This window comes from Helicoverpa zea, chromosome 16 (assembly GCF_022581195.2).
Source record: "Helicoverpa zea isolate HzStark_Cry1AcR chromosome 16, ilHelZeax1.1, whole genome shotgun sequence".
In the NCBI taxonomy this organism is placed as follows: Eukaryota; Metazoa; Arthropoda; class Insecta; order Lepidoptera; family Noctuidae; genus Helicoverpa; species Helicoverpa zea.
In genome coordinates this window covers 10929523-10948799 of record NC_061467.1, presented here as the reverse complement: position 1 = coordinate 10948799, position 19277 = coordinate 10929523, and the positions used below count along the sequence as shown (strand labels likewise).

At 34.1% G+C, this 19277-nt stretch overlaps 1 protein-coding gene across 2 annotated transcripts in view; it reads left to right on the top strand.

Annotated features, from left to right (window-relative positions):
• The window catches only part of LOC124637405 (calmodulin-binding transcription activator 1), a 202361-nt gene that overhangs the window by 73392 nt on the left and 109692 nt on the right, over positions 1–19277 (top strand). For both annotated transcript variants that reach the window (XM_047173840.1, XM_047173839.1), the window contains exon 3: positions 6237–6328. The gene's annotated coding sequence lies outside the window, so the exon portion shown is untranslated. The remainder of the gene's footprint in view (positions 1–6236; positions 6329–19277) is intronic.

Genomic DNA, 19277 nt, shown 5'->3' with positions numbered 1-19277 from the left:
TAAAACAATATAGAACAAAAAGTAATTTATATAAACTCATTATGACAGCTAAGAAGTCGTTTTCTAAGCGTAAATATTTTTTTGTGTTAGACTTTGCGCGCGCGCAAGGTCATCGGCGAGTATGTTAATAAAACAGACTGTTTGCTTGAGTCATTTATTATCTGTTGTCGATCATTAAGCAAATTAGATGTTTTGTTATTTATAGCAACATCCATAATAGAGTTTATGTATGTATCTATTATCTCATTTCAGAAGAAAATAAATCTGCATAATTATTTTTTTATGTATTGAGTGACTTGCCGTCAGAATAAAAAATAATGCTACAATAATATGGTGCCATAATGATATTGGACCTCACAGATGTCGAGTGATATTTAAAATGCTTAAGATATCATGCTATAAAAATCCTGAAATTATAACCCAATATAAAAATGTATTGAAAGTAAATCGTATTGTGAATATTGTGTAATTATAGTTCGGCCATTCAGAGAATGCGTTCCTGACACGTCGCGATTGAACTGACGACGTAACTTTGCAATGGCGTTGCAGTTACGATAAAAATATTTTTGCTGGTTGTTTACCGTTTTAACAATTGAGGAGCATTAAAACAACATTATTATATCAATAATCAATGAATGTAGTTACGTCGTCAGTTCAATCGCGACGTGTCAGGAACGCATTCTCTGAATGGCCGAACTATAATAAATAATGATTGATAATTGTTTTTTTTTTGTAAATTAATGTATTTATTATGTAATTGGTGATGACTATATTATGAATTAAAAATAAATTAATTAATGTGCTCAACTTCGGATTGTTTATGTTAAAGAATTTAAAATTATTTCACTTTGGATTTAAATGCAGCCTTTATACACTCTTTTGCAAAAAAAGCGGGCACCTATGCGAAATCTTAGTTTTCAGGACTTTATGTGTATTTCAAAGGTATTTAATGATTGTAGTATGTTACTAGCATCGAAAGGGTTAGCCAAGCATGCGTGAGAGTGTATTCTAAATTTGAATTTTGTACAATTGCTAAGAAATTGGTCAAACCTTGTTTTGGACTAATTGCTGGCAGAATGTTCGTCGGTGTTTTGAAAAGTTTTTGAAGTTATTTTCAGAAAAATGATAATGCAGTTTTAATTAATGATTAATGTACCTTTTTGTTAGATCAAAACATTTTTGAAAAACTATGTGTATTTGATAAAATTTTCACCTGCTCTAAATGGGCTATACTGATGATTGATGGCAATGTTAACAGTTTCGGTATTTTAGTATAAAGCGTTCTATTGTTTAGATATTGTATCCACGCGGTGTAAAATATCCCTTTCTCATAAATAAACACAATTTAAAGGAGTATCAATATTTTGGGCTGCGACGAAACTAATTTAAAGTTAGCAGTGCCGTTCACAAGTCGGCTCCTATCAAACTTTGACTTTGGCAGGTACAATATCTAAACAATAGAACGCTTTACATCAAAATACCGAAACTCTTAACATTGCCATCAATCATCAGTATAGCCCATTTAGAGCAGGTGAAAATTTTATCAAATACGCATAGTTTTTCAAAAATGTTTTGATCTAGCAAAAAGGTACATTAATCATTAATTAAAATTGCATTATAATTTTTCTGAAAATCCCTTCAAAAACTTTTCAAAACACCGACGAACATTCTGCCAGCAATTAGTCCAAAACCAGGTTTAACCAATTTCTTAGCAATAGTACAAAATTCAAATTTAGAATACACTCTCACGCATGCTTGGCTAACCCTTTCGATGCTAGTAACATACTACAATCATTAGAACCCTTTCCAATACACGTAAAGTCCTTAAGACTAAGATTTCGCATAGGTGCCCGCTTTTTTTGCAAAAGAGTTTATTAATGTAAAGCATAGATAATTTAATATATGATTAGATGTAAGCTCTAATTGTTGTAAAATAAATTAACAGTTTTTTAGAACAGCCTGTTTTTTTATTACCTAACCCTAAAAACAAACATTTGGCTCTTGACCGTAGATAACCATTATCTTTTATACTAAATAGCTTTATTGAAGAATAAAATACATAATTACATGCTAATTATCTATTCAAATATCAATATTTATATAAAAAATGATGTCTGAAATAACAGTAAACTTTCAATTCTAGAGGTCATTGACACATTGACATACATTTAATGTGAATGTTACACGTGTGTTCACTTTTACATCATATTGTTTTCATAACAGCCTTTTACTTTCATTATGAAACGACGCATCTTTGAAGCAATTTTTGCTCAATAAAATCAGTCAGCGTTAGTCAATTAATTTAGTTTGGTTTAGCTGTTGACATATGACGATGTGCATTTTTGAAATGTGCATTTTGGTTATTTTTATTTTACTTGTAATTTATGCGTACCTACCATATTCCTAAAAAAAAACTTAGTAAGTAGTTAGTTAGAGTTGGACACCCGACTGGGTCTGACGATTTGTTCTCTTCTGAACTGGAAATTAGATAATGTTCTTCTAATTGCTAATCTAAATGGCTAAAATGTGTGGAGTATCAAGAAACACATGTTACAAAGGTTATAAATTTGAATGACGAGAGGGAAAAGACAGATTGATTGCCTGAAAGATGACATGAATAAGAGGGGATTGTGGCTGTTAACAGAGAGGAATGGAAGCGGAAAACATATTGTGCTGACCCTAAATAACTTGGGAACAAGACAGGGAAAAGAATAACAATGACAGAATCTATAAAAAATGCAGTCTCGCTGGTATTTGTGTACGCAACCCAAAAAATTGGTAAAAAAACTTTTAAGTTAAACGGTTTTATCTTATGTGCACTGAAAACTAAAAAATAAAAAAAGAGTTACTTACCTGTCAACCTACGTAGGTGGTCCCGGTCATATTAGACTAAAATAGAAACGTGGGGCCCATTAACTATAGCTGTAGTACTTTCTTCTAGAGGTATAATAGGTGTGGATTGCATCGACTTACTATAATCGTAACTGGAGATTTTGACAATCAATAATCAGCCGTAGCGGCTTAACCAGCGAACGCCGAGCTCATGATCTACCAGAGTATAAAGATATGCTTTGCCATAGGTAGGATTTCAGAGGGCCCCACGTTTTTATTTTAGTCTAATATGACCGGGACCACCTACGTAGGTTGACAGGTAAGTAACTCTTTTTTTATTTTTTAGTTTTCAGTGCACATAAGATAAAACCGTTTAACTTAAAAGTTTTTTTACCAATTTTTTATTTCCTAGTTTTTAGTATTTAATGATAATGCCTACCGAATATTCTTCTTTCTATATATGGTTCAGCAGCGGTGAGGGAGTGCCAGACTCTTACTGACTAAAAACCGTTGTGTTTCGTCATAGGCCTTTTATGTACCACGACCACGGTCACTCTTTCGGACAATCCCGCAGCCCAGGCAGGCCTTGGCCCTGTTGGGCAACGCTGGGGTTGCTGACAGTATTCTACTTGAGTAGCCCTTTCATTTGATACCCATATTGACGGGGTTGTAGAAGAATATGTAATCCGCCATTTTGTATCGGCGGCCATATTGGATTTACAATGTTATTGATATTACTATATCGTATTGTCATCGGAATTAAAGGTGTGTACCAAATTTCAGATCAATCTGACAACAGGAAGGTACTTACATTTGAATTACTAAATTTGACCCAAGAATAAATAAAACAAACGGGGTGAGCTAAATAAAACCGTTTAAAAATGTTAACCACACAAAATTTTTCTAATCACCCTTTAAGTATTATACCATAGTTAAGTGTTTAAACAACAATGAAACACAACAAACCTATTTTGTGAGTTGTATTCTAGCCCAAACGGTTAGTAGGTCAAACTAGTTATGTTTAGATAATTCTAATCGGACACCCAAAACTATGGTGCACACTTATGACCTCATAAAGCGTAGTGCATATCGCTGTGTTTAGCAAAATATTTATTGCACCTCTTTCTACAATTATTTTCTTATATCTTCCTTTAGAATCTTTTCCGAATTTAGTTAGTTGAAAATATTACGCCCGCTAAATGACCTTGTTCTCTATATTTATCGAGCGATTATCATAATTTGATTAGTTATTTCTGATAGGATCGTGTAGGCTCGTCCTTTTATCTGTTTTTCATTCGATAATGTAAATCTGTATTAGATATTATGATGTTCTCGATATAGATATTTAAGTTGATAATGCTCAATACCGTATCTAGATATTATAATTCTATTTATAGGTGTGACCAATTTATGAAAATGATGCAATTTTTTTTTAACAGTGTTGGTAAGCGTTTTATCATTGTCCTGTTTTAGTTACCTAATAACTCATTTTTTTCTATTAAGTAGGTAATTTGGCAAATATATTTCTCATTGTTTGGGTTGCAGTTTTGATAATCTAAATCAATAACTAAAATGGGTTTACATTCAAATCATGCTTCACTAAGGATTACCATTATTGTTTGATTTTCGGACCCAAAAACACCCATTCCAGTGATGTCATGGTAACTTCTAATTGCTAACTCTAATGGTCAATTTGCAACCGCAAATTTTATTGTTGCTGAATTTATTTATAGATTGGGGAGAGATTGATACGACTAGGTGCGTAAGAGTATTCGTTGGTTACCAAAGAATTGTACACTGACAAATGCCTCGCCATGAAGCCCACTGTTGTCAAGTAATGGGATCCACGGACTTCATTTTTTTACTTTAGGTATATAATTTGAAAAACCATTCACCTCAAACGCAATAGGAATTCAAGGAAAATATCCTTTTACTTACACCTGCTAAGCTGCGTTTTTCAAAACATTTCATATGCTTACAAATTACATAGCTTTTAGCGCGGTTACCTTCTCTTGTCGGGGGTTTTCTCGAAATTATTTGGAGACGTAAACCGCATCTCAAATGCCTACCTCTGACCTCCAAAAAAATTCTGCCTAAATAAAAGCAAAGAATGTCGCCCACGTTATCCGTTAGCCACGATTGGGTGCGAAATTAGCGAGCACTAGACCAAAAGCTTGGCTAGCGAATTTCCTACATCCTATACGCCCTACCAACTTAAAACCCTCACATCTACAGCAAAAAGACACAGCAAAAAGAATCTTATCTCTCCGACATAAAGATCAAATACGACCCAGGGATGTTAAAGTTAATTTTGCAGTCGCTAAAGCGGACGGCGGCGGAATTTCAACAAGTTGGACGATTGCTTCGAAATACATGATTATGAATGCGTTTATTTGGGTCTTTATGAGGATAGAGATAAGGTCGGGTTTGGGTCGTCCGGGGGCTGAATAGAGCGGTGTTTGGAAGGCAGTGGCCCCCGGTAGCAGTGCAGACATTCTTGACGAATGCTGCCAAAAACCGGGCAGTTTTCACCTCGTTCGGGGTACAGTTTATTGTTTTATTTGCGCTGTAGTTCTCTACTAGATTTTTGGGCGGTTTAGTTTCGGGACATTGTGAAAAATGAGGAGGACGTGGTTTTAGATTAGTTGGTATTTATTTTAGGAGTGTCAACAACTGTTTTTCTGGTATTCTCGTTGCTCAACCTCTGGGACTCTGGGGAACTTTTCGCCGTTATATCCAATTTAATTCTATATATCCGTACCGCAGGATTTGGAACCAAAAACCCGTGCACTTCTTTTTGTTTTATCAAAAACTGTTTTTTTCTCTCTTTGTCGTTTTTTTTACTAACAGACAGACTCGAAACATTCATAACAAAACCTAATCAAAACTCCAACTACCTCCAGCATACCTTACAGTTACAGTTCACCAAACAAACAGTCCAGTACATCCATCACCAACTAATGTCCCACTACATACTAGACTGATAGTCCCACAACAAGATTTAGACATCAATAAATTTGGCCAAGCGGCCGCGGGAACAATTTATGTATGTCTACTGAGAATTCCTCACCTCAAGCATTGTTGGCGTTGCATGCATGTGTAATTTGCACTGAGGTATTCTCAATGTAGCCTAGTTCTAAGGAGTTTGGGAGTTAAGACTCTGTTGTGGCAAACCTTCGTGGTTGCTGGCTGGTAACATTGTTTTAGGATGCTTATGTCAATTTTTGAATTTGAATTTGGAAGTAGAATTCGAATGTTTGTGTTTTGATGTTTCGATTGCGTATTTTGTTTTTTAATCTGTGTTAAGATTGTGCAATACATTGTTGTGGTGCATTTTTATTATTAAAATATTTATTTTTTCGTTTGTAATCAAGTTATTTACGTTATAAAATTGCTTGTTTCAGATGGCGAGCCCATTAAATTGCCCGAGAACTTGGAGAGCCTGCCTCGGGCGGAGCATTTTGCTGCCCAGAGGCACCGCTGGAACACTAATGAGGTCAGTGAACTTTTGTAAACATATTGATTTTTTTCTTACAGTTATTTTTATTTGTGAAATTGTTTGAACCGTGAAAGGGCATGAAAGTTAATGAAAACTAGAAGTTAATGCTTCGATGGGTAACTTATATGATTTCATCTGAAATACTGAAATACGTTAACATTAGGTATAGAAACCAATTACGAGGTATAAAGTAAAATAAACTTTTTATTTACTAATTAGTTTGTAGAGCCAAACACCTTTTTCTTTTAAAAATATTATCATAATTGACATTCATAATTAGTTACTTATTCAATAACTTTATCCTTTTTAATTTCTTCTTATAAATAATAATTATCGTTAAGAAATTATAGTGGATTACATCACATTAATTAATTATGTATAGTCATGTAAGGTAATCAATAAACTTTCATATTCATAATGATCAGCGAATTTTATAAGAAAAGCAGCATTACTGTGTCATACATCATAATTAGTCAACAATTTAAAATTAATAATGACTTTCAATTATCATTAAACTATCTTTAAGCCCGATTTAAATAGAGAGACCAGGAACGACTACATAACATGATTTCCAATGTTCGGGGTCTCATACAAACTATATCAGTTTTTAGACTTGTAGTTTATTCCTAGACAAATCAAAAATCAATAAGGCACAATAAATTGTAGTGTAGGTACAGACGTCACCTCAATCTATCAAATTCCTTCAATAGATTTTCAACCTTATAACGATAGTAGAAGGTTAATGTTCTTTTGGTAAAATTTTACAGATTCACGTAGATTGACATGCTGTATACTAATATTACAATGTTCATTACTTCAAACGCCTAACCTTGATAAATACATAAGACCGTAAGAAATCATGACTTTGTTATCTTATCTATACGTAAACAGATGTTGTTAAAATCTTATCGTTTAGTCCGATGTACAATTAGTGAATAATGTACCGTTTCTTTATTATAAAGAATGGTATGTGTTTGTCGTTTCTATGCGTGTTTTGTGTTGCAAAGAATACGTTGCGGAAATTAAAAATGGTAAAAAATTGTCTAGTAAATCCTATTGAGATAACTTAATAAAATACTTCTAACACTGCAACAGTTTATAGGTTTCTACTAATAAGGTTCTGTTCTGATTTACAGCCATTTTGAAGACTTGTTTTTCATAAACAAAGTAAGCATGACAATGTATGACTGTGTGCTCTATTATGTGACTTTTGGAATTTGAGTAATTTGAAAAGACAAAGACGTAATTAAAATAAAGGTTAAAGTGAAAAAATGAATAAATTAACAAAACTTATTCTAAGTTGTCTATAAATAAACCTAGGTCCAACGCAGACGCATAATGCGTCAGACAGTCCTTTCTGGAGGCGTTAGACACATAGCTATACCTAGCTATCTAACTTCTGACGCGTAATGACGTCACGTTAACACGTGGGGAGACGCCGAAAATAGAACGGTGTATAAGGTTTTATGACGGGAAGGCTGTGAAACTTTTTAAACATACAGGCTGTTTCCCCCGGTTACACGCTCGTCCTGTGAGAACTTCTCTGCGCAACTGAGTAAGAAGTAACGTATTCCCTATTTTTTAGTTTCTTGACTGTGTTTTCTATGAATCGGTTCAGTTGTTTTGGAGTGAAAGAGCAAACACAGATAGTGTTGTGTGTAGCAATGATTATTGTGTACCTAATCTGTCATAACTGTGCCAAACACTACCTAACTCATACACACTATAAGTAGTAAGTAGTGTCACACTACTAAAGTATAATGTACTACTACTACTAATTACTTAAAGGTACATTATACTTTTAATGAGAATAGGCTTTTATCAAGAAGTTTATCTGAGTCTGAAGCCGAGAAAAACACCTAGTAACTAATAATTCTCCGTGCCTGTTATTATTTCTATATTTTATATCTATAAAATAAATGACTAAACAAGGTCCAGCATGGCCCTAACAGCATATTAACATTAATTATACATAACGCGGACGGTATCGTATACATCGCGACTCGCGGTATAAATCGCGGTAATTCATGTATTATGCAGGCAGACAGAACGTCTCATATCTCGGTATGGCTATGTTTTAGTCTACTTAGCTTGCGTAGATTAGCTTTTAGCCCCTACTAGTTGTTGTTAATTTTGTTTAGTTAGAGAATTCGTGCTGTTTAGATGAATGTTGCAAAATGATGAATGTTGTATTTTGGTAATTTTTCTAGCTGCGTTACCCAAGCTACCACATCCCGAGGGAATTACTTCATGCACTTGTATTCGAATTTTTGTTTAAATACCTGTCAAACTTCTCTTAAACTAAGGGTGAGTTGCACTGTTTAACTATAGTGATAAACTATATTTAGTAATCGAATCGCCAATTTGACCAATGGCCATCTATTTGACGGCTGGTTATGGTTACAGTTCAATGATGCAACCCACCGTTATTGGTAATAATACCATTTGTGTCTCAAATAGCACTATGGCTCCAAATCTAATCTTCTAAATTCAAATTATCTAGAGCTTACATAATACATAAGGCTAAATAAAGATTCAGCTAAAAAAGGTCACTACCCACACAGGTGAACCAATAATGAGAGTACTCCTCAATCAATTCGTGATCTCCTGGTAGTCGCACGCACAGATTAGCTCCCCTAATGAATTGCGTTCAGTGTGAATTACACTGTCGACCGTGTCGCTGTTATTATGTTAATGCTCCTAATGAACTTTGGTGCCCTGGTAGTTCAAACGTTAGTTAGGTTTAGGAGGTGATCATCATTCATCATTATTTCCCGGGCCTTTTCACAACTATGTTGGAGTCGGCTTAAAGTCTTTTGAAGAAGCTGAGTACCAGTGCTTTACAAGGAGTGACTGTCTATCTGAGCTCCTCAAGCTATGTACCCGGGCAACAAGATACCCCTAGGTATGACTGGTTGTCACTTATTGGCTTCTTGACTACCAGTAACGACTGACAACGTTCAATAACAAAATATCCCACCCAAAACAAAAATGTGAAAGACTGCCAAGTTCGATAATATGGGAATGCTTCGCCTATAAAAGGAGTGAGATCTGAATAAGTACCAAGTTCCATACACATGCCTCATTTAAAAATGGTTACTTTTTAATGATGTTACTTTGCAAGTTTTCACACACCTTGTTATAAACCGACTAAACGCAATGAATCAAGTGTTTAATTTTCTATTAAAACTTGCCAAGTAACATCATTAAAAAGTAACTATTTTTAAATGAGGCATGTGTATGGAACTTGGTACTTATTCAGATCTCACTCCTTTTATAGGCGAAGCATTCCTATATTATCGAACTTGGCAGTCTTTCACATTTTTGTTTTGGGTGGGATTTCATTTATTTTTGTAAGGTTGTTTATTTTATTTTTTTCTTATGATTAAGTTAGTTAAGGAAATGTCTCATTTATACTATCTTTCAGATTATTGAATATGCACTATGCTTCTTACAAAGAAATGAACTAGATTAACTAAATGGACTAGATTTACCAACTGACTGACATGACATGTTATCATATATTATGTTCGTGGATCAAAGGTACACATTCGCTATTTTCGAAAGTGACTCACACTTGGCCGTTTTCAGATTTTTACTTTAATTTGACTAAATACAAACCTTTGTAACGAATTTCAGATCGGTACGACCATTCGAAGATATATTATATAAATATAGATTTTAGTTCGTTTTAGTTCCTTAGGGGTATAAATTTACACCTTCATTATTTTGAAACCGACTCACACTTGGCCATTTTCAGATTTTTCCCTTTACCTTGACATAAAGACCTACCTCCATGCCAAATTTCAAGTCAATACGACCATTGGAAGTGGTCTAGGTTTTTGATGAGTGAGTCAGTCAGTCAGTCAGTGAGTGTATAGTAAAAATAGCGATTTTCTGACGTCAATATCTCAAGATCCACAATAGGTATATTAATGAAATTTTGTATTTTAGATAAGTGAGGGGGTCTCAACAGATACTAGAAATTTGATATGCGTAAATAAAATAGATTTTGAGTTATAGGGGGGTCGAATTTGGCCCGAAATGGTTCGTGTAATATAACCCACGGCCGGTGTGTCGCTTTTTTTGCTCGAACTTGGCGGACACACTGCCGTGTGTCTAGATAACAATCTTTACTATTATTATGAAGTTGTAGAGTAGTAGAAGATTAGAATAGATAGAAAAGTTGTAGATTATGAAGTTGTAGAGTTTGTTTGTTTGCTTGTATGTTAACCTATAGTTCGGCCATTCAGAGAATGCGTTCCTGACACGTCGCGATTGAACTGACGACGTAACTTTGCAATGGCGTTGCAGTTACGATAAAAATATTTTTGCTGGTTGTTTACCGTTTTAACAATTGAGGAGCATTAAAACAACATTATTATATCAATAATCAATGAATGTTATTACGTCGTCAGTTCAATCGCGACGTGTCAGGAACGCATTCTCTGAATGGCCGAACTATAGGTAATCTAATGTACCAGTGTCTTTTGAGTGCTAATCTTTCAGTGTTGAATAGCCTATTTATGGAGGAAGTCTAAGGCTTCTTTATACTCTAGTGACTTCTACCACGTAACTTGGCGTTATGCGGGTGTAACTACTGGATCGAATAATCTAGAATACCTATAAAATAAAAACCCATTTGCGTAAAAAAACAATTAGGTACCCCAAAAATCTTTAGACCTTTAGAAAATTAAAACCATTAATTTGGTTCCCAGTGTAAATAGTTTGCGAACTACTGGTAGGGTTCATTTGGATTAGTTCGCTTAGTGAAATGTGCCGTATGTGGCTGTCGTTATGTTAATTACAACCAATGAAACGGGGCTAAATAAAAAAGTGTTAGTGGTTGAACTAGTAACACCGTGTTTGTGGGTTTTGGCTGTAATTCATTTTTTTTCTACTTCTTCCTGTCCTGATTCTCAGTTATTTAGGTGCAATTATTATTTTTATTATTTTATTATATTATTTATATTATTTTGAATAATTTAATGTTTGTAGCAATAGGTTTGCTATGATAATCCTTCTTAATAACTTCTAAATATTAAAATATTGCAAACCAGTAAGGCAGAATGCACATGGGTCAAATAACAAACTTTGCGACATGTAATGTATTTTCCTACATTCTATGCTAATATATAAATCTATCTATCTATCTATTCTTAAATTGAACGTAAGCTTTTTTGAATTTTTATGAATTGCAGTGCACATTTCAGTAAGAATTATAGCACACACATCAAAGAAATTAAGATTGAAAAATAAAAGTTGCCAAAGAGATTTATTTATGTGTTTGGCAATTATATCAACTTGCCATTATATTAAGTTGGTTATAATAAAAAACATCGTTAGTCATCAGTCGTTTGTGCCTTACAGGGAGGTATAAATATTCATGATGAACATTATATGGTTACGCCTCTAATCGTATTTAGGTGAAAATATTAACAGTTTCACCTTGACGTGAACTTATAAGTATTTCGGGTGATAGTGAGATCAATAAAGTGATGACACAGAGAACTTTAAAGTATATTGTGATTGAAATTGTTTTTATAAGCAAAAGAAAAACTTTTGTTTCGTTATAACTTTGATGACATTTTTTTTCCAATTTACAATTTAGTGACAACAACAAAAATGATTTAATAATTCAACTAAGTTATTTGATGCTAACTGGGTCTGTAAGTTATTAAATTAAGGTCAGCCCTTAATTAACTCTGTTTCATAATATCTCATAGTTGACTTAAGTATTTTAAGATTATTAAAATAATAAGCTACCGTATTGTATATTTTTAAACATGTATGTTTACACAGGTCTCTAAAATTGGTGACCTCGATGGCGCAATGGTCATCATGCCGGTCTGCTGAACCTGAGGTCCCGGGTTCGATCCCCGGTTCGGTCGACATTTGTGTGATGAGCATGCTTGTTGGCCGTGGTCTGGGTGTTACAATATGTATTTATAAATATGTATATATGTAGCTATATGTAGTGTATCAGTTGTGTTAGCACCCAAAACACAAGTTAATTAATAACTTACCATGGGGCTAACTGACCGTGTGTGAAAAGGTGTCCCGACATTATTTATATCCCGACATTATCTAAAATTGGTAACTGTCGAGAGAGATCATCACCTACATCTATATTTAATTTTAATTTAAAGAAAGAGTTACCATATTCCATAATTATAAAAAAATCACTAGTTCTACTGGCGCTAACTAGCTCAGTAGGTACTACTGACTTAAAAAGACAAATAAAAATACCATGCATTATATGCTTCTTCCCGACCCTTTGGTACCTGTGTGTGTATTTTACCGTAAGATTGTAATGACCGCCACATCCGGGTTACTTTAGACCCCGTTTCTATTCAATATAACACTTGGACGGCAGTTAAAGGGTTACTGTACCTGAGGGATCAGTTGTAGAGATTTCCTTGTGATATATTGTCAGGTTGCTGTTGGAAATATCCAGTGCTTCCTATGATATACTATTGTATTATAGCTTACAAGTATTTTCAGTTATTCTGTAACGAAAGCTTGAAATACCGATTTATTTATTATTTATTTATTTATTTTTATTTATAGTTAATTAAAACGGTGCAACACCAATTACAATAATTAACATGGAAACATTAAATCAAAACAAAACAAAAGTAAAAACATATAGTCGACAGCATTTCAATGATTTATCTAACTAATAAGGAACAGTGGACGCTCTCGCATGTATGAAACATGTGATTCATTCTACATGTAATAATGATCTCGATGTTTTAGCTTTGTATTAAAAAGTGTAGGTATTTGTAGACAATTTGATACTAAGCTACGTCTGGCTAGACTGAAAGCCGACCCCCACACTGGTGGAAAAAGGTTAGGTAAAATACTCCAATGACCTACTGTGACAATTTGGTCCATCAGGCTAATCATCCCGGCAAGTAAAATCCTACAAACAATGTGTCACAATCTCCTCTTAACTTAATCTACTATTTATAATCCTTCTATAAACTTTATCCGCACCTAATTTACTAACACTAATAAAATCAAGAGCCAACCACACACGATAAGAAGTTTAAACTTAAAGGGCTCAAAGTTTAATCCTGTCAGAGGCACTCCCACAACTTGCACCCATTCACCCTCCCTCCCAGTTACCCACGGAGTAAGGAAAGATGAGCGGAGATACCATAATACAAGTATGATGTTACTTGGCAAGTTTTAATAGAAAATTAAATACTTGATTCATTGCGTTTAGTAGGTTTATAACAAGGTGTATGAAAACTTTCCAAGTAACATCATTAAAAAGTAACTATTTTTAACTGAGGTATGTGTATGGAACTTGGTACTTATTCAGATCTCATTTCTTTTATAGGCGAAGCATTCCCATATTATCGAACTTGGCAGTCTTTCACATTTTTGTTTTGGGTGGGATTTTTAATTTTCTGATCTTGAGTTTCTTGGGTCAAAAAGTTGAGAAAAATATCAGCCCTGTATTGTTAAACGATATATTTATTTTTTGTCAAGAAAGGGAATTTTGAGTTAGATTCATTGTTTTTTAATAATCACACAGTTTTTAAGTTACCTCCTAGTACAATGCCCCTTCACAATGAGGCTTTAAAATATCACTTAACATACTTAAGTCCATAACAAATGACACTCATAAAAGCTTTAGGTGTAAAACATTGCCCTCGATTTGGCATCCCGCGTGTGTAAACAATATTTATGTGATTTCAAACTGCGTCGCTAATGCACGCGCCAGTAACTGGCGCCAGCGGCTGTGGCCGTGTGAACGAGGCTTTAAATCACTCGGCGAGTTTCTTGAGACTAGGATTGTAGGAGAGTAAGATATGAGGAATATTGATCGGTTGATTAAGCTGAAAGAAATGTACTCAACGTTATATTTTTTGTAATCTATTTCTGGTCCTTATGTCCGATTTTGTTTTATGTGAAAACGATAAAATATCCACGAATAAAAATAATAGAAGTAAGCTAAACGTTTCCATGTCCCTTATGTAAAAATAATTTGTTACTTAATAAGACTAACCCCAGTACAATAGTATTTAAGTATATGTTAACATCAAACGCTATTTCAGTCGTTAAACCTTATAGCTGATTTTTCATAATTAAACGCATACCTACATAGATCTATTCCTTCAAATAGTATGGTGTCATTTATTACAGAAGTTTGTTACTTCAAAGTTAAACAGGTCAAAAAGTAGTGTTAGGTGCGTGTCGATCGCACAAACGTAGGTACGTAGATTCTCACTGCATAAGTAATGTCAAGCAGTTAGCTATCTTAATGTCCCTTTTCCTACACTACGGCATTACCGAGTGTCAGTAGCACTACTTTTTATGACAACTGTACTTGCTTAGTGATGTGTCCATACATTAAAAGTAAAACTAAAGGGTTTTTTGTACGGCGGAGAAAAAATGTTGGTCGGTGTCGTTTTTCAGTGGAGGTTCAAATGTGTTTTGTTTCCGTGGTCGTTTTTTAATGTTTTTTTTTAAGTAAATGTGTGTCATATGTTTAGTAAAAAAGTTAACGTTTCAATGTGGGTTAACAGAGACGTATGACAGTGTGAACTTTTTAAGTTTCTAAGTAATGCAAACGTATGCTAATATGCACTTAGTTTATCTACTTCTACTAGAATGAGAATTACGACTATAATATTGACGATGACAATGCAGTTGAATTTATACAACTTTATTTGTATTGTCTCTATGTTTTTCTTCTTATCGAGTGACCTGCTGTTTAGTCGCCTAACAAGCCTTAGTATCAGCGTTTTCCCAAATCCTTGACGGCTTTTAAAATGAGTTCTTCTCTCAATGAACGTACGTATACAATCCACAGTCAAAATCTTCTCACACGGCTAAAAGCTGTATAAGTACAAAAAAGACAGGGGTCAAAAACCTTCAATTTTCCGACTTTTCACAGTCAACTTACTCTAAAAAAAAACGATATAAATACAAAAATACAGGCTTCAATTTTCCACCATCCCCAAAATTCTGTAATCACGGTCAACGATTTCCCATTTGACAAATAACCAATGGTTTCCTGCGAGGGCCCCTCAAAGGAACATCTTTCGACAAGCTTAATGAACCAAACCAAAAGTCTATCTATACAATATACACTTATTTTATAAAGCTAAAGAGTTTGTTTTTATTTTTATACGTAGATATACTTGTTATTCATTTATCTACGTATATTTTTTATGTTATAAAAATACAGAGTTGATTTCCTCGCGTTCTTAAAATCTTCTGGACTGATTTGAAAAATATTTTAGTTTAGATTGCCTATTTATCGGTGAAGCCATAGGCTTTTTTGTCCGGGAATACAAAGTTGTTGCCACGGGAAGCGGATGAGACAGTGAAAGCTAATGGTAGTACAGTTATATAAGATATATAATTTCTAGGTACAAATAAAAATCTGGTATACATACATCTATGTGATACAATTTCGTAACTCCATGGTTACCACGGAACCTTCCCACTTACAACTAACAATTTCTTTTGTTCCCTTTATTTGTAACACTGGCTTATTATTGGTTACTTCATTATATCTGAGGGATTCTATTGGGCCCAACCAATAACGGTATTACATTCTCTCATAGATTTGATCATTTATTGTGCCAGGAAAATGTATTGTTGTTTTGTATTCTGTTAATTGGAGAGGAGTATTTATTTTGGAAATTACCTTACTAATGTACATTATTATATTAATTTACTTTTTTGTAGATGCTAGTTTTCGCTAACCGTATAGTGGAAACTACTGTGTACACTGATAAAATGTAGCATAAAGGTTTCATCGATAAATGGGGAATGTAACAATGAAAATATTAGAATATTCAAATAAACATATTGTTATAAGTAAATTTACGTGTTATCGTCATTGTGGATATTGTGTTATTTTTTCAATCTCCTTTTCAATTAGTAAGAGTTCATGACATATATATTTATAGTGAGTGATCATCCATTCACAAACCTTCTTCACAAGTATAACTTAAGCTAGAAGTTCAAGTCTATTACTTAGCCTCTACTTCCAGAGTAAATATAACGTGAATTTTTCATGTATTTTCCTAAGGTTGTGACCAAAGTGGTTGATAACGTCACATCGGCTGAATAGTCGGTTTCAGGCCGAAAAATGTCTTTCAAACGTCAGGTTTCAGGATTTCAATGACGACGCTTTTAGTTTGGTCTTATCGGACGAATCGGCAACTTGGTGCGCGATGTGCCACTTTTGGTACGCAGTGTGTAAGGCTGTATTTTCTTTTCATTTCGAATGGCTGTGAATTAGATGAGGTTCATATTTTTGCTAGGTGTCTTTAGATAGTGACAAAACAGTGTTGAAGCCTGATTGATCCCTTCTTCAGAGAAAAAATCTTTCAGTGTTAAGTTCAGTGTTGTTCAGTGTGTTGTTTGTGTGTTCGTATAATTCACTCTTCAAAGATGGGACTTACCGCCACTGTGGTGGCGTGCCCTTCTGTTAAACGTAGTTGGCGGAAGCATGTATTAAGGAAAAACACAAATTTCACTGTAATCACTGAAACGAAAATTATAACCAGAAGCACACTATCGTGATCAAAATAAATATAAATACAAACATCAACTGTTCCCAAAAGGACCAATTTGGTCCTTCGAGCCAAAACAAAAGGAAGACCCAAATTCCCCAGAGACATTCCCCGATATCGCTGAAAAACAAGAAAAGCCTGAACAAAGATAGCCTGACCTTCATAACGGTTTCCTTATTAATAAAATGCTTAACGTTCTCCAACAATAGGTGGCGTTTCGAGTCACGCGAAAGAATTGGGAACTTTGTTAAATGACTTTCAAACATATTATGTTTTGAAACGCTTTATGTGACATTTTTAGTGGGGTTCCGTGATGTTAATAGGGTTCCTTATTATGTCGTTATATTTTTGAAATACTGCTTTGTGGTCAGAAAAGTTTATCGTGGTGTTATTTCTGCCTTTTAAAATGGGAATAGGAATTTGGTAAGAGGTTCTATTCACTTTCCTATTGCTATTTGATGATACGCTTGAAAAATGTGAACTAAAACTTTTGCAGGGGTAGTTTAATTCGTGTTGAATATCGCCGATCTTGCATTCCAACAAATCAAACACCAAAAACAGATTTATAGACAGCACAAAACCACCATTATCCTAAACAGCAATCATACAAACAGTTTACGTAATCGTTCGCAAATTCGCATATCGAAAACGGGATAACACTACGTTAGCGTGTCTCGTATCAATTAATCGTATTTCGGAGCGCGCCAAAACAAATCCGCCATGTTTGCGTCCCCCACTACTTCGGGCCCCGGCACTAGGTATATTAATGGCCGCTGTCACGCCAACCGGTTAGAACCAGATTGATATGCGATGTCATTGTTTGGCTTCGGTCATAGTTCGCAGAGTACAATAGGTCGAGTTTGCCCTGTCACTCAAAATATTTGGCCAAGTTTTTATTTAGTGTGTTTGGTTAAGCATTTTGCAGTTTTTGGGCGGGTTTTCCTGAAGCTTTCTCTTTAATGTCAACAGGATGGTAGAGGTTCGGTACTTGCATTGTCTAGATAAAGGTTGTACTTTGTGGATATGAAGAAAGCCTAAGAATGAACCTTGAACAAACCCTTTTTGATACTATGAAACTTTGCTACATTCTTATGTGAAACAATTTTCAAAATGAAAACACACAAATCTGGATTTAATGTTCAAGAAAAATTTTCGTTTTGCTATCTAGATACATCAACATTTCCTTGTATTTTGCGAGATACAAAATCTATTTTATTAAAAAATATTATTGATAAGCTTAAACACTAGGTTAATATTACTGAAAAAATATCAAGTTTGTACACCAAGTCTTAAACCTATTTCAATGTTTGAAGTTTCGTACTGAATCGCTAAGCAGCACGTAGGTACGGCCTCTGATAAAATCTATTTGCAAAAAAAACTTTTACAATATCCGAGAAAACAGAAACTAGTTATTTTTACTTTCTCTTCTTGTAAGTTGTACTTATGTTTAATTTTTGTTCTTAATAAACATAACATGAAGGTGCTTTTTTTCATACGGATTGAATAAAGTTGCTCGTCAACAATTATTATGTTCCGTCAGTTTTATTGAAATCTCATAGTAGTTGTTGTTTTAGTTTCCGAGTATTATCATAAACATTTTCGTAATTTCCCCATTAAACTCAACCAATAACAGTCTACCTCTACCTCCCTGGTGATTAACGATCATTCCTTCTTTGTATGAGAGGAATGCCTGTCTCCTGGGGTGTATCATGGCGAAAATTAGACTAAGTTACTTGAACGTAGTACCCAAATTAAAAAAATAAGAGGTCTTCTAAAAATAGTTACTAGTAGTTAATATTACCTAAAATCTCAATACATACAAAACAAAACAAAATGGTACCTACATATTTCATTGACATTTCCACCTGGTTTCACCGGAGCTATTTTGACTGCGACATCGTTTTTGCCAAGAAAATGCCTTGTCGGTTCGTTTGGCTGTATTGTTCCCGCACCTTTATAGATCAGTCGACTGTTGTCCTACATTTGGACGTATTAGGGTTCCGTATTGCAAATCTAGAAAGTTCTTTGGTGATCAAGTTAAAGATTTTACAAACTTTTCTTCTAAAGGTTCTGTTCTTTGGTTATTTGAGCATTATTTAGGATACTTTTCAATATTATTATTTACACATAATAATTAATAATGTTTTCTGAAATGTCAGATGGTATTTCTAAAATAAAAATACTTATCTGAGCGCCATGCCAAGAAAAAAAAATACTTATCACCTGTGTGATGAAATGATTCATGGGCGGAAAATTATAGGAAAATCTTAAAAATAACAGAATACAGTTGGATAAAGCTATAACATCATTAAGTTGATATAGATATAGTTGATATAGCGCAAAAATAAAACTTATCCGGAGCAATAACCAGTAGAAGCAATAAATTGCTTTCATCTCATAAT